The sequence below is a fragment of the Poromitra crassiceps genome (genome assembly GCF_964638095.1).
Source record: "Poromitra crassiceps genome assembly, chromosome: 1".
NCBI classification, from domain to species: Eukaryota; Metazoa; Chordata; class Actinopteri; order Beryciformes; family Melamphaidae; genus Poromitra; species Poromitra crassiceps.
Window position 1 is genome coordinate 69,861,959 of NC_139623.1, and position 17,549 is coordinate 69,879,507.

The window sequence follows — 17,549 nt, forward strand, 5'->3', positions numbered from 1 at the left end:
TGAGGCGGTTTTGAGGACCGTGCGCATGCTTCGGTCATACCAACGTGCGTCTAGGGCTACGGATGGGCGCACCGAGTCATGCAGACCGTCTAGGAAGAGTTCCTTGAGACGTGGCACGTCTGATTGATCCGGGCCATTTCTACCTTGACTATATATCTTCTTCAAGCGTCTAAAGTAATCCCTAGGATGTTCCTGGTAATTCTGTTTGACGTGTAAGGCCGCGTTCCTCCCTGCCGCTGGCGACTGGGTAAGGATGTACTCTTCGCCCAAGGCTTCGCGGAGCTTGTCAAAGTCATCTCTGATATGGGAAGGTTGCGTTTGGATAAACGCACGCACGTGCTTTGAGCTCGTGCTCCATATCAGTTGAGCTTTCTCTCGCGGCGAGGCGTGTGGTAGAGCCTGCGAACCACGTTCGACTTCGTTGAGATAATCTGTCAAGTGTACCTCGTGACTGGCGGGATCGAACAAGTCAATGTCGTTTGCGATTGACTTCAGTAAGTGATAGCGTGACTCTGCTTCTCGGAGAGAGAGTCCTGAATCACTCTGTTTTGGCAGTAGAGGCTGCAAGAAGGAGTGGCCGTTTGCCCGATTGGGCACCAAAGAGCGACTAATGTCATCATGCCCGGGGTCCCCCCTTTCGGGGGGAGGGGTGGAAGAGCTGACTTCCTGTTTCCTTGGTGGACAGGAGCTAGAAAATGAGTGAGGCTGGATAGCCTCTTGTGAAAAAGACCTAGCAGGATCCTCTCTGAATGACAGGTTAGCATAACTGGGCAGTTGGTCTGTGTCCAGCTGTGAATGCTGTTTGTTTCCCCTGCTCATCATAGTCACGCTCTCTGTTTGGGAAGCGGAGTGGATCTGCCGGAACTTAGTGACTGGATCTGACTCATCAGCGCACCCGCTGGTGGCCTGAGCAAATGACGGTTTATAACGCACAGGGCGGTAGTCGATCGATTCGCCCCGGGCGTGATAAATGGAAAGCCGGTAAGACACACGTTCCTCCCTGCAGGGGGTTGCAGTGTGGATCGTTTTGTCATAACCGGAAATGGCGCTGTCAAGTCGTTTGACTGTCAGCAGTTTGTGCTCTGAGGTGGAAGTCAGAGCTGGATGAAAGCGTGAATAACGTCTGATTCTACACGTAGGTTGCTCGGATGAATGACTGACTGGTATGTCAAAAGCATGGAAGTCGAGCTCGGAATCAGATGACGACTGCTGGGCTGAATAGCCTGAATCAGTTTGCTCGTTGTGAGAGCGGTCTCCCCCCTTTCGCGGGGTGGTGTCGCGATGTCTAGCAGCGCGGCTGCTTGCCAGCGCGGGCGCTAAGTGGTGTGCGGGGGTCTGATTCGAGTCGGGGGTTGGTCTAGCCCTAGGAGGCGTGTCAGCCTCCGGTGCCGGCGGGGCTATGGCCCTTACAGCCTTCTGGTGCTCTTGCTGCTTGGCCGTTCTCGCGTTTAGCCGTGCGATCACTGCTCGGGTGGTTGGTGGAGCAGTGCGACCCGAGAGGGGGACCGTTCTGGGTCCGAGGGCCGCCGTGGATCCGGTCTGCATGCCCTTTTGGCTCTGTTGCAGCCGGGAAACTTCGGTACGCAGTCGGGCTAATTCTGTTTGGCAGACCTGGGCTTGTCGATGCAGGCCCAGATTGGCCTGCAGCGTAGCTTGACAGCTGTTGCGCAGTCTGCCTATCTGCGTCTGGTAGACAGTGGTCTGCCGCTGATGCGCAGCGTCCTGCACCTGGAATCTGCGATTTTGCAGAAAGAAAATAATTCCCAATGGAATTATTAGGACCGCTAGTGTTAGCATTACAATGCTAAATTCATCTGCTCCTCCTGTGGGCGGGCAGATGAGAGAGGCGGCTACCGCTTGCAAGTCGGTGGCGGCCATCTTAAAGAAAGTTTCAGCGCTGACCATCTTGTGGCAGCGCAGACTCATTGCGATGAGTCAAGCAGCTGTTTTACTGCTGTCAATTTTAAGCAAAAGGTGTGTGCACTCACCGTGTTGCTATGGCATCACTGCCGTTAATGCCCACAGTTACTAATCCTAATTAAAGAATGGCCCAAATGTGACAGTCTCTCTGTGAGTTAGCTGCCAATTGCATGCAGTTAGTTTGACATCTGTCAGCTGTCACTCGGCTGGTGTCTGCTGTCAGTGTCATCAAGTGCAGGGTGTGCCTGCCTTTCTTTCGCATGCAAATTCACTGTGACTGGTGGTCACAGGGCTTTGTTGACACTTTGTCTCTGGCTCTGGAGGAGACAGGGTGAATGTTTTTGAATGCTAATGTGAGGGGGGGCAGCCTGACTTCCTCCCACCCTTTGCCGGTGTGGCTTTCAAATTAGCATCAAAGGTTCCACTTTAAAATGCGCAGCGCTGTCTATTTACACTCTGTTAAAAATCACTCTCTGATAGATGGACATTTTTTATCTCTCATAATTTAGGTTGAAGGCACAGTGGGAAACAGTGTTAACTGTGGTTTCTAACATAAAAATGGAATCAAGGATTTTAAACTGAGCTGTTGTCTTTGGGACTGTTTTGCTCATAAATATTCAATACAAATCCTAACTTGTGTTAAGATTATGGGAAGATTCCATATTTTATGATTAGAGTTCCTTTAGTGTCTTCTGACGCATGTGATTTGCTTGGCAAAGCGCTATAGAAAACCTGATTTTGGAAAAATTTGAAAAACTTTGATTTTTCAAAAATTTATGAATTTTTATTATTCATGCATATCATATCTGTGGAAATACTGATATTAGAAGCCTCACACGGGGCACCATTTATGTTGTGCTCGCAGGAGCTGGTTTGGTTATGAAATATGATTATTAATAATTATGAATTATTAATATTCATAAATTTATTAGATTTGACAGAAAATATTGTATTCTCTGTAAGATTCGGGGCACCACTGTAGTTAAGGCTACAGACCTGTCTAAAAGTCAGTTATGACTAGATTAGACACCAAACCAAATTGTCATATCAGTCTCATAGTGATATAATGTACATTGTACAGTTGATTGAAGGGTCAAAGTTCGTAAGCTTCTGTCACAGATTTCCACAGATAAAATACCTCATGAATAACCACCAAGATTCATAGCATTATGTAATAAAAAGATTTAATAAATCACAATATCAATTGACATTAACATAATGATTAAAAGATCAGTTCATCACATTTACTTTTATGACTAATACTCTACCACATCTATAGCTAATACCTAAGGTGAACAAACATTATCAATTGTGTGTGTGTGTGTGTGTGTGTGTGTGTGTTTTAAGTCTGCCTGGCTGGCAGGCCTGAATGTGTGTGCGTGTGTGTTAATTAGTACTTGTGTGTGTGTGTGTGTGTGTGTGTGTGTGTGTGTGAGAGAGAAGGAGGGAGGAGAGGGCGGAGTGGCTCGTTCTGGCTGTCTCTGTGATGTAATCACAGGATTGGCTGAGAGGCGGGCTGATCGTGTGTAGACCGCCTCCTTTTCAAAATGGCGGTTTTGCCAAAGTTGAGGAAGGATTGACTCGGTCAGACAGAGGTGGCTGGGGGGCGGTCTGGAACCGCCTCCTTTCCAAAATGGCGGTTCTGCCGAATTTAGGAAGGGATCACTCTGCCTGCCTAGCCTGGGTCACTCTGTGTGAGTGACTAATCAAACTCTCTAATTCAGCTTAACTGTATTTTTGCGGGCGGACATTCAGAACATCTCTAGACCGTTCCAAGCTTAGCCCTCCCGGTTGAACGGGCTCAGCTGGGAGGCCGAGAGAGTGGGGGAGGGAGAGAGGGAGAGGGAGAGAGGAGAGTGGCCCACTGGTGGCCGCTAAGTTCGTGCTGAACTTGGCGCTCACCTTCAGGCGTCTATATCATTCAACAGTGTGCGAAACATTGTACATCAACATACAGGATACTGTAATCAACACATACAGGGTAATGCATTTTAACCTTAACTGCCCAGAACCATTAAACCATGAATGACTCTCACGTGTGTTCCACTCTGTGGAGCGGGATCCTGTTGGTTGGGGAGAGTTGTCCTACGTGCAGTAGGGAGGATGGCTTTGGGTTGTGGGAGCGATGGCCTGCAGCGCGGTTCACCCTGGCCTGGAAAAGCGGGCAGCGGACGTCTGCTGGGGGTGCAGATGATGCCGGGCGTTGACGTGCAGTCTCTCTGCTCGTTGAGTCGAGGGTCGTGCTGTGCTCTGTGGTCCTTCTTTGTGGCTGGTTGCAGGCCACGGTCTGTCTTGGGCGTCTTTCGTCTGCAGCAGTTGGTTGGATCTGCTGCGGTGTGGCTCTTCTGCTTCTTCTGCTCCTCCTGGTCTGCTGAGCGGTCTGCTCGCGGTACGGTCTTGTTGTCGGCTTTTGCGGTCCAGCTGGGCTTCTCTGGGCAAGGGGAGCGGCTGGTCTAGTTTGAAAGCACAGGAAGGGCTTTTCCGTGCGACTTATAACACTAAACCGACTTAAATTAACTGAGATTAAGTATAACTATCTCAGTGTAAGCATGCTATGTCGGGGGGGACTTACGGCCTTGGTAGGCGATCCCTGGGCCTGCTGCGCGGTTCACCCTGGCCTCTGGTGGCTGTGGTCAGGCCTGGTTAGGCCTTTGTTCAGGGGGTGCAGCGAGCGGGGGAGGGGAGCCGGCTTCTCTGGCCCCTCCAACCCCTGGTTCAAGCTTAGTTGAGACTCAAGTAGACTGCAAGTTAAAACTGCTTTCCCAACAGTTTTGTCTCACTGTATGGGGAAGTCACAAAGGGTTCTCATTGGCTTGTCATGTGTCTTTGGTGAAGGTTCTGGCCAATGATAGCGCTCTGTGAGCTGGACTGTGCCCATTCTGTAACGTGAGGCAAGGGAAAAGGGGGTTTTATGGCTTGATTACCCTTAGAGATAAAACAATGGCCGGAATCCTTTGAGGCTCTGAGAGGTGTTAAACGTCCTGGGGGTAACCACAAAAGCCATTTGTCTCCTCTGAATAGAGGTTTCTTAGCTAGAGAGGACAACATGTTAAATCATAATATGTTCATTCATATTTCTCATGATACAGTACAGTCCATAATGTGTCGATCACAACACTTCCTTAATTTTTTCCCGCTAGTTCATGAGTAGTTAATGGGTAGTTATTTAAGAACAGACTATTAGTTACCATAGTTGTTACTAGGGAATTAATCATTAGTTAATGATTTCTTCATCATTAGTTACCATATTTGTGCACCCTCAAGTAAAGCAGGCTATCATACTTAGTTGTTACTAGGGAGTTCATCATTACTTCATGATTACTTTACCATGTGTGACCTATACTGGCACCTGCTGCCAGAGCGGCGATCTAACATGCAGCGGCTTCACTGAACGGGACCCGAGGCGGCGTCCATCTTTATATGTCGATGATCCAAACACATTCACTTCAACTTGGCTATCCTGCAACTCTTTCTACAGTCTGTGGTCACACTCAGTGGGTCAGACAGACAGCAGTTTCGCTTGCTAGCTTGCATGAAAGACACCAATAGTATAACTACGGGGTACAAGGACTGTAGTTATAGTATAACTACGGGGTACAAGGAGGACTGTAGTTATAGTATAACTATGGGGTACAAGGACTGTAGTTATAGTATAACTACGGGGTACAAGGAGTGTAGTTTAGTTTAGTTCAGTTTATTAAAGGATCCCCATTAGAAGGACATGACTGCACCTCTAATCTTCCTGGGGTCCTGAACACAGAGAATACAAACATAAAACGATAAAAAAAAATATATATATATATTGTAACGAATCAGGTATTCGTCCACAGGAACCAGGAGACAGTAGTTGGTACAGGGCTTTTATTCACAGGCTCATTCTATTAGCTTCCAGCGGTAGCCTTGCTGCTAGCTCCACACACCACCACTCTAGCTCTCCGCCTAGCTTGACTGAACATGCTCTAGACCGGATGGTCACATACACACCCTTCCCCCCAGGAACAACCCCCACACATCAGTTCCTAGCCAAACACGGAAACACCACATTACCTGTAATTACCTGGATTACCTGGATCGCTACATACTCCTCACCCAACAAGAAGTCGCGCCCACGCGACACCCACAACCCACACATATCCCCCCTGTACCAAAACACAACAACACCATCAACATTTTTCCCCGTCACCACTTAATTTCTATTCAATTCAAATAGTCCCTTCTATTTTAACACACCACTTAATTTATATTTCCCCACAAACAGTCTTTTCTTATTACACCCCCCGTCATAATGTCCAGTTTGCATTAGGCACTCCATAATGGCTAGTTTGCATTAGGCCCTCCATAATGTCTAGCTTACATTAGGCACTCCTTAATGTCTGGTTTGCATTATTTCCCTTCTTTTTCACACATTTAAATTCAACACATTTCAACTTAACAGTAACCCGTTTACGTTTTCCCTCTTTTCTCTTTACACTCACTTTCACCCACATTTCAGTTCACCAATAACCTCAACATCTTTTTTACACACATTTCCATTTTCCTTTTTTCCTTTCCCATCCATTTAAACCTCCAGCATTTCCATCCCCCCTTTTTTACAGCTTCTGTTCCACCTGAAGCACTCTAGCCCCGCTCAACCCCCAGTGGGGTTAGTCCTCTGCAGTGTAACTCTTTTCGGTCCCCCCTCTGTGCCCCACAGTCATCACACTCACTGCAGTATCTCCACACGTCCTCCTCGCGTCCGGCCCAGTAGAAAAGTGCACGAACATTGCGGAGCATCTTCTCAGGCTCATCATGCCCCTTACGGCCCCTGTGCGCCCACCGCACAACCAACCCCCGCAGGTATCTGGGCACAACCGTCTGCCTCCCTTTTACCCCGTGCCCTGTTCTCTCCAACAGCCCATCTTCATCCAGACGCAGGTCGGTAAACATGTTCCACAGTCCTTTCGTGGCACCGGAAAACATGTGAGTCTCCTCCACGGGGGGCCGGCGTCCGGCCGCCACTCACGCAAGCACCGGACCGATCTCCGCGTCCTCCACCTGCCTGCGTTTCCACTCACCCACGACGACATCCATGATGGTCACGCCGTCATCCTCCAGGTCCACATCTGGACAGTCCTCCTCGTCTTCCTCCACCTCCTGCACTCGGTCGTCCTCCCGCCCCCCTCCCCCAGGGGGCGGCGTGTTCAGGACAGCAGGGGGAACACAACCGGCCTCGATCTCCACCTCGGCTTTCCGCACAGCAACCGTGGGGGGCGCAGTGCAGTTTCTGGCTAAGTGCTCAGGCGAACGGCAAGTCCAGCAGAGTCTCACCTGCCCGCCGCCTGCACGTCTCTCTTCTCCCGCTGTCCTCCGGTCCCCGACAGCCTTTCGACACTCTCTGGCCAGGTGTCCAATTGCGCCGCATGCCCAGCAGGCTCCCTGCTGTCCATGTCGTTGTCCCGCGTACCTGGTCTGTTCCCCGGGACCGCTGCGACACCACCTCGCTAAGTGCCCCGGTTTCCCGCATGTCCAACACAGTCTCTTTTGCGGCTCCGAGTGGGGCCCGTGCTCAACCGTGACGCGGTATACAGTGATGCTATTGACGTTTGGTTGCTCCCCCTGAGCGGTGGGAGGGTGGCCCATCTGGACTACTGGCCCCCCTGCGAACGTAAGTGTCCTCTTTCCCAGGTCTGCTGTGCATTGGTTTAGCGTCAAGTAGTCCTCCCCCAAGATACAGGGCCCCGCCATCTCTACTACCCATACCGGAAAGTTCACTGTCTGTCCCCCCACAGTTATCATCACGGACCCCCTTCCCCTCATCGGCATCAACTCACCGGATACTGTCCTCAGCAGCTGTGCCGCTGGCTGCTCCAGAAGCGCTCCCTCTGTCATCATGTTGGCGTTCACCAGCGTTGCCGTACATCCCGTGTCCACCAGGGCGAAACAGGACTTCCCTTGCAGGACGACCGGAACATGGCAGCCGTTCATCGTGTGCGGCCCGTTCCGCATGCTGACAGCGCCGGCGATGTCGTCTGCTTCGGGGGAAGGCGGAGCCCCACCTCCCCGTCTGTACCGCTGGGCCCCCTCCAACGGTGACGTGGCCATAGGGAATATGACGTAGGGGGCCCGTCTCGCCCCTCTTAGACGGGCCCCGCGCCGTTTCCCTGGTTCCACGCTCCTCCGCAGCACTCTCTGGCCCGATGTCCGGGGCGTCCACAGGTCCAGCAGCGCATGGCCCCGGGCCCCCTGGGCCAGGTATTGTCTCGTGGGGTGGGCTGCAGGGTCGCGCTTCGGAGCAGTTGTTCTTTTAACTGGCGCACCGACTCAGATAGCTCCCGCACCATGCTGCTTTGCTCCTCCAACGCCCTCTTCGACGCTGGCTCTTCCCGTGGCAGGCTCTCCACCGCCATTCTCGCCACGGGGGCGGCCTCCATCATGCCGCTGCTCGTGTCCCAGCCCTCCACAATCTCTATCTCCAGCGCCAACTCCAGCGCTGCTTCCAGTGTTTTCGGATGTCTCAGTGTTACCTTCTGGCTTAGACTCCGTGGCTCGATGGCCTGGACAAAGTAACTTAGGGCCAACCCATCCAGCGCCTCCGTCGGCAGCTGACTGTATGCGCGCCGGCTGAGAATCTCAATGTCCGTTGCCAGTGCACGCAGCGACTCACCCTGCCATCTGCGTCTGTTACACAGCTCCGCGACTACGATGGCCTGCTCTTCACATCGGCCGAAGTGTCTCCGCAGGGCCCCCATCACCACATTCAAGTCCTTTGTATCGGCTATTGCCGACACGCACGTTATAGCCTCGCCCTCGAGGGACATCACGAGATGGCTGGCTCTCTCCCCTCTCGTCCAGCCATTCCAGTCTGCAGCCTCCTCAAACTGCTTGCAGTACGCCTCCCACTCGCCTTTACCGTTGTATTTCGGGACGGCCACGTCCTTCCTGGTTCTGCGGGCGCCGTCTCCCGCTGTCGCGGGCCGTGCTTCAGCCTCGTCACTCCCCGCCTGTCTGCCAGCGGGGCCTGGCTCGGCTTCGCTCTCCTCCCGCCGGAGGCTCTCCCTCATCCGTCTGTGTTCCTCCTTCATCCGTCTGTATTCCCCCCTATTCTCCGCAAACACCGAGGCTTCAGCCTCTCCCATCTCCCTCTTCATCTTCGGGCGGCTCCGTTCCGCACTTTATTCGCTCGAGCCCACAAGCTGTTGGTTCCAACTTTCTCCGTCGTTCCTCCTCACTCTCTCCCCTCTCGGCCGACACAGAGGGATATCGATCCCACCTCTAGACACCAGTGTAACGAATCAGGTATTCGTCCACAGGAACCAGGAGACAGTAGTTGGTACAGGGCTTTTATTCACAGGCTCATTCTATTAGCTTCCAGCGGTAGCCTTGCTGCTAGCTCCACACACAACCACTCTAGCTCTCCGCCTAGCTTGACTGAACATGCTCTAGACCGGATGGTCACATACACACCCTTCCCCCCAGGAACAACCCCCACACATCAGTTCCTAGCCAAACACGGAAACACCACATTACCTGTAATTACCTGGATCGCTACAATATATATATATATATATATATATATATATATATATATATATATATATATATATATATATATATATATATATATATATATATATATACTCAACATAACAGAGGATAAAAAGAAAATCAGATGACAAAAAGAACATCTAACAACTCAAACTAATAAGGTCAACAAATATACAACTGAGTGAAAATATGAAATGACGTGTTAACAGATAACAGTACAATTGAACACACTAGACAGAGAAAAAACATAAAATAAACCACTAAAGATAGACAAAAGCTATTTGGCAAGGAATTGCTTTGTTTGTTTTCTAAAGGCAGATTTATTGTTAACAGTAGATATGATGTCCTTTGGCAGAGAGTTCCAGAGTGATATTGATCTATATAAAATGGTAATTTTCCGTAAATTGGTTCTTGGAGCTGGGAGTGTAAAGTGACCAGCCGCAGCACCTCTAGTGCTGTATCCATGCCCAGAGGTCATATTTAACTGATCAGCTAAGCTGGATGGTTTGTTATGACTAATTATGCTCCGCAGTAACATTAAGAGAGACAGAGACATTTTCTGTACAACCAACAGCCACGACAGCCGTGCATGCATGACATTTATACTTGTTCTGTATGAACAACTGAGTGCTAAACGAGCCGCCTTATTTTGAGCAACCTGCAACTTTTTCAGATCAGATTGTGAAGCAGAGGACCAGATTACAGGACAGTATTCTAAATGAGAGAGAACCAAGGAATGAATAACTGATTTGAGTATTGAGGGACTGATGAACGCAGAACACTTCCTAGTGATTCTGATTCCACTTCCCATTTTGGTGACAATATTATTTATATGTTTAGACCAAGATAGTGAGTTGTTAATTGTCATACCCAGAAGTTTTATTGTGTCAACTTGTGGTATATATATATATATATATATATATATTTGTGGTATTTATTACCAGTTTTAGTTGAGGGTTGTTGGCCAAAATATGTCGGGATCCAAACAAAATGGATTTAGTCTTAGGAATATTTAAAATCAACTTGTTGCATTCAACCCACTTGTTTATTTCTATTAGGGCATTATTTAGGACACAAGTTGCAGCTTGTTCAGATGTGGCGGCACTATACAGAGTGGTGTCATCAGCGTACATAACTGTGTTGACATTTTTGACACACAACGGCAGATCATTAGTGAAGATGGAGTATAACAAAGGGCCTAGACAGCTGCCTTGCGGAACCCCGCAGTTTATGACATTCTAGTTTGAATAGCTGCCATTAAAGAAGAATTTCTGTTTTCTTCCTGAAAGATAATGCCTGAACCATGATGTTGCATTGGAAGTAAAGCCATAATCTTGTAGCTTGCCAATAAGCAAGGCATGATCAATTACGTCGAAAGCCGCACTGAAATCCAACATTACAGCTCCTACCAATTTCTTATCATCAATGCCTGCTAGCCAGTCATCGGTCATTTGTGCAAGTGCTGTGGTTGTTGAATGGCCTTCTCTATATGCATGCTGACAGCTGGAGAGTAGATTATTACTGGAAAAATAGTCCATCACTTGTTTGAATACAATTTTTTCAATGAGTTTACTTAATAATGGTAAAATACTTATAGGGCGACTGTTGGAACCATCAAAAATTTTGTTTTTGTCTTTCGGAAGTGGAATAATTTTTGGCTTCCTTCCATGTAGTTGGGTGAACCCCATAATGTAGACATTGATTGAAAATATGGCTTACCGGAGCTGTAACAGAGTTGGCTACTAATTTAAGCATTTTACTCTCTAAGTTATCTATACCAGGGGAAGTAAATTCTCCTTGTGACATGAGCAATTCCATAACGGTTTCTGTGTCTATCTGACAGAAATTAAAGAGACAGTTCTTGTCTTTCATAATCACATTCCTTATCAAAGTATGTGATAGTGAGCCATCACTACACTGCTGACCATTTCTTAACCTGTCAACTTTGCTTTTGAAGAAGTCATTAAAATAGTTTGCAATATCATAAGGCTTTGTTATAAATGCTCCATCCGATTGTATAAATGAGATGGGTGTATTCGGTCTCCTACCCATCATTTTATTCAGTGTTGACCAAAGTTTTTTTCCCGTCATTTTTCACTTCACTGATCCTCTGTTTATAATATGTATTCTTTTTATTTTTATTTAGCTTAGTCACTTGATTCCTCAATCGACAATAGACTTTTCTTTCTGACTCCGAACCTGTCTTGTTAGCAGTTTTCTTTGCATTGTCCCTTAAAATCATTAGTTCCCTGAGATCTTTATCAAGCCACGGAGCACATTTTGACCTGACAGAACATTTTTTGATTGGTGCATGTCTATTTGCTATTGCTGTAAACAAATTCATGAATACATTGAGTGCTGTTTCAGGATTGTTCGCATTGCATACTACAGACCAGTCTACTAGTTCTACCTCTTTCACAAAGGCTTCCTTATTAAAGTGTTTATAAGATCTCTTATGGATAATTGTGTTACCTCCTTTAGGGATTTTAGTTTTCCTCGACAGTGCAACTAAATTGTGATCACTGAATCCAACTGCTATAGAGACAGCTTTGGAACAGTGATACGGCGTGTTGGTGAGAACAAGGTCAATGCATGTAGAAGAGGTAATGCCATGTTTGTTGGTAAAAATCCTTTATAGTATAACTACGGGGTACAAGGAGTGTAGTTATAGTATAACTATGGGGTACAAGGAGTGTAGTTATAGTATAACTACGGGGTACAAGGAGTGAATTCACTCCTTGTACCCCGTAGTTATACTATAAGTACAGATCTTGTTACCCTCTAGTTAAAGTCTAAATTCACTCCTTGTACCCCGTAGTTATACTATAACTACACTCCTTGTACCCCGTAATTATACTATAACTACAGATCTTGTTACCCTCTAGTTAAAGTTTAAATTCACTCCTTGTACCCCGTAGTTATACTATAACTACAGTGTGGTAGTCCGTAGTTATACTATAAGTACAGATCTTGTTACCCTCTAGTTACAGTCTAAATTCACTCCTTGTACCCCATAGTTATACTATAAGTACAGTGTGGTACCCCGTAGTTATACTATAAGTACAAATCTTGTTACCCTCTAGTTACAGTCTAAATTCACTCCTTGTACCCCGTAGTTATACTATAACTACAGTGTGGTACCCCCTGTAGTTATACTATAAGTACAGTGTGGTACCCCGTAGTTATACTATTCAGATCTTGTTCCCCTGTAGTTACAGTCTAAATTCACTCCTTGGACCCCCTAGTTACACTATAAGTCCGTATAGCCTATAAGTACAGAATTGGTCCCCTGCTTTAGAATACAGCATGTGACCCCGTTGTTACCCTGTAAGTACAGTGTGGTACCCCGTAATTAGCCTATAAGTACAGAATTGGTCCCCTGCTTCAGAATACAGCCTGTGACCCTGTAAGTAGTGTGGTACCCCGTAGTTATACTATAAGTACAGATCTTGTTACCCTCTAGTTAAAGTCTAAATGCACTCCTTGTATCTCATAGTTATACTATAACTACACTCCTTGTCAGATCTTGTTACGCTAGGCTCTAGTTAAAGTTTAAATTCACTCCTTGTACCCCGTAGTTATACTATAATTACACTCCTTGTACCCCGTAGTTATACTATAACTACCGGTACATGCTTATTTGCGGGCTGTATAATGAAAGAATGTAATATAAAACCAGGGTCAATGGCCTTTTACAATCAACTTTAATTCTGCTCATTAGGAGTGACATGTATTTTCATTTAAATATTAATCGGAGCAAACAAGGTGATGAACAAAAAAATACACATTTAGATGAAAATGTGTTGGAACCCTGATCATAATCAAGTCTGGTTCCTTGTGGGAAAAAAACTAAATTATGCAAAATCATATTTTTCCCAACTTAGTGCTGTAGTATACCCACTAGGAGGCCATTGATGTGTGACATGATTTTTGTGAGACTACATTGTATGAGAGTGAAGTTATTGAATGCTTTCTCCAATAAAAATTCACCTAAATTATGCAAAATCATATTTTTTTTAACTTAACTTCATGGTGTAAGCCAGCAGGAGGTCTTTGATGTGTGACATGATATTGAATATTTTTGTAATCTGTGTTGCACTTTGTATACGGTCCTAAGCACTCGCCTCACCGCCCGCAGCACATAGAGTCCAATGTTATTTGTCCAGTTCGGAGGATTCAGTGAAAATGAGGCTGTAGCTCGTTTTCTTCATTACTAAGATGGGAAAGAGGCGTCGTGTGTGCAGTACAAACGCTTTGATTATGAGCTATTGACCCGGGAAGTGCGAATCTGTCAATATATTTCCAACTTTACCGAACTGTGAGATATTGGGTGACTGACATCAGAATTCACTGATAGCCCTATGGAAATGCCATATGCCTGATTCTATAATTAAACATCCACACCAAGCTTTCATGCAGGTGCATTAAAATAATTGTATAACCATCATCATAAACCAATCATAATTGTCAACATAATTGTTTAATAGCATGAAGGATAATTATACCAGAACTTGCTAACTGATGAAGAAAAGAAAAAGGCCTTGTATTCAGCTGTGAGCAGCAGAGTCTGTGGAGTTTGTCCGCTGCTGCTGCTGCTGCTTCGTCAGCTGTTCTCTCCGTGCGTTCTGGAACGTCACCATGCAGTCTCTGAACGTCTGGACCTGAGTCTGGCACCGGCGCCAGTCCTGCTGCTCGGACATGCACTCCTGCACGGCGTAGTGCAGCTGAGCGCAGCCGGTGCGCGATATCATCCGGTCCACAGGGTCATCCTCCTCATCCTCACCCTCACTCCGGATCCGATTATGAGGTGAGGGAGATGCTGCCATATCCCGTTTCACTGTCGGGAGGGAGTGAATCAGAATCAGAATCAGAATCAGAATCAGAAAGACGTTAATGATCCCCGGGGGAAATTGGGACAAGTTACAGTTGCTCGCACTCAGGCATGAAATATCCACATAACACAACATAGCATAACACAGTATCACACAGTATCTCCCTAAACGTAAAAACAGTCAATAGCCTACAGTAAAATGCAATAAAATGCATGAATCAGAACATCAGTCAGTCAGAGAGACAATCAGACAGCCCGGGGGGACGAGTCAAGTGACATTCATATCTCGACTAAACGTTACCCCCACATTTTGCGGGACATGTAACTACCAAGCGTGTCAATTTTAGCAGCCATAAATCACAATAAAGAGGCTGTGACGTTACCTCAGTCGCGCGATTAGCTACTAACGCTAACTTTAATTTAACTATCCAGAAAGGGACTCACTTGCATGATAACTTGATCTAACGTTGGCAACAATAATGCTGATACTTTGCTATCTTGTTTCGATCGTACCGGTGCTTCTGCCTGCCTGTCAGGCTGCCAGGTTTCAGTAATAGTCACTTCTTGCACGCACGCGCTTTCGATAACCAGCCCGTGCAGTTGTTGTTTATGGGGGACACATTTAGCAGAGGACAAAAGCGTCACCTTAAATTAGGTTCGACTGTGCCGATATTGGTTCCGTTGTTTGCAGCCCAGTGCTGGACTGGAAATTGACGGGTGAACTGGACTATTTTGCTCAATTAAAAATGTTGTTAAACCAGCTGTAGTAGTATCCTCTTTGCCGTGTATATCAACGATATCTCGGTTTGACCCAATCAGATGACAGTTTTGATACAGACTTGCCTTGCACAATAGGCCAATTGCACTGTGTTCATGTGTCCACTAGAGGGCAGGCAACTCTTTCTTACCATTCTGCAGTGCAGTCTATGCATCAAATAGTCAGTCCATGTCTCATCATTTATGGCCTTTACACTATCAAGTAAATTCATATATAGGCTAGTATTAGTAATACTATCTTGTAAAACTTGTTACACAAAATGTAATACTGTATAATACAGTATTACATTTTGAAGTTTTACAAGATAGAGGAGTGTCACTTGCTTCCTCTGTTTTGCTGACTACCATTATAACATCATTTAGCTGTTCTCCAGCTCTTGAATAGAATATTAGGAAAATGCAATGTCTTGGATATACTGTAGTGTTCATTGAAACATATAAAGATATACTGTAGTGTACACTGAAACATATAAAGATATACTGTAGTGTACACTGAAACATATAAAGATATACTGTAGTGCAGTGATGGGCAAGCTACTTGGAAAATGTAGTAAGCTAAGCTATCAGTTACTCTCGATTAAATATAGCTAAACTACATTGAAGCTATCCCCAGAGAAATGTAGCAAGCTAAGCTACGAGCAACATGGCAAAAGCAGCTTGCTACATCAAAGCTAGCCTACTTTTTTTTCTCACATTGAATCAACTTCATGTCAAAGAACAACTTTCCACCAAACAAATAGGCACTTGTTGTCCGTCATAATGGAACTGGAAGTGCTTTATTGGCTACACAGGCACACTTGACATCATTTATGCAATGTCTCCTCCTGTTTAATCCAAACCCCAGCAGAAATCTCCACTGCGTGCTTTGCTCATGGATTTTCTCTGGCAAGTAGCTTGTAGCTTTTGCGGGAAGCTACAAGCTACTTGGGTCTATAAATAGCTTAGCTACTGAAAAAGCTACTTGGTTCAAAAGTAGTGAAGCTACCACCAAGCTACTGAGAAATGTAGTTAAGCTATGTAGCTTCGCTACTTGTAGCAAGCTACTGCCCATCACTGCTGTAGTGTACACTGAAACGTATAAAGATATACTGTAGTGTACACTGAAACATATAAAGATATACTGTAGTGTTCACTGAAACATATAAAGACCCCCCTTTGTTACAGTAGCATATTGAAAACTGAACATTAAGTGGTGAAATCATTTGTAGACTTCCACGATTCCAGTAGGGTACACTGCCATGTTATAGTTGCTGTAAAGAGGGATATTTTGGAAGTAGGCGATAGCTATCAAATTGGTTCAGATTCATTAAATTTGCAGGAAACCAATGGTAGAATATATAATAGCCAATACATATCACAGGCTCATTAGCGTACCCAAGCAATAGCTGGAACTGGTTTAGGTGCAGGCACCTGCTATGCTACTGTGTGTAGAAACACATAAAAAAAAAATCTGGGACCAGATATAAGGTCCATAGGCATGAATATTAATACAGGCCATCTATTCAGAAAAAAGTGTTATAATATATCTACTTTTAATGTTGATCCAAAACATGGTTTTTAATAGGCTATTATAAGTCCATTTTTCTGATCAGAACTCCAAGCCTCATTTGTCGTTGCTCTGTGGACACAGTGAAAGCATGTTTGAATTGTAATTGATTGGTATTACACTATCAGCATCTTATGCTTTGCTTGCTATTTTTTTTTTATTTATTTTTTTGAAAGGTGAAACATGGTGTAATGGACACACATAGTGGGAGACAGCTTACTTCATTACATCATTTGGTCAATTAGTGTGTTTGCTTCAGCAGCAACACTCGTATTCTTTTCCTTTATTCTTTATTTTTAAAACATTTACTCTGAAAGCAATTTGAGACAATTATTGAACATGTGAAAAATCCTTGACAGATGGAGAATAAAATAATACATTTGAATGGCAATGCAATTTGTTCATCCTCCAAAATAAATGTTCCATAACAGGATGAGAACACAGGATTTCAGGCATCTGGACACACAACTATAGGGGGTATCATGAGGTCTGTTACCAAGATGAGAAATGAACAGGAAATAGTGGTTCACGAGTGGCTCTTAATCATGTTAGATCCAGTGATCTGATCCTATACTGGAGTATTCTGTAGTTTTTATCATTTAAATTCCTTGTCAGACATGTATCACATTACTGAACAGTTCCAAGTATAGGTCTACAGGGGGAAATGAGATTTGGAAATTGTATTATTATGATTAGAAATAAGATTATCACAAATTGCTTCACACCTGACAAGCACAGAAAGAGAAAATAGCCTACACAAAAAATACATCCCACAAAAAGACATTTTGAGCAGAGTAATAATGAGGATGTAATGTATTCTTATTCTAATTTTATTGAATATCATAAAGTAAAGTAAAAATATACTTAAATATTGATAGGCCTACTGCTATGTCACAGTAAGCTACATATGTACAACTGTTCCTTCAAACACAGTAAATGTTACTGCAAGTA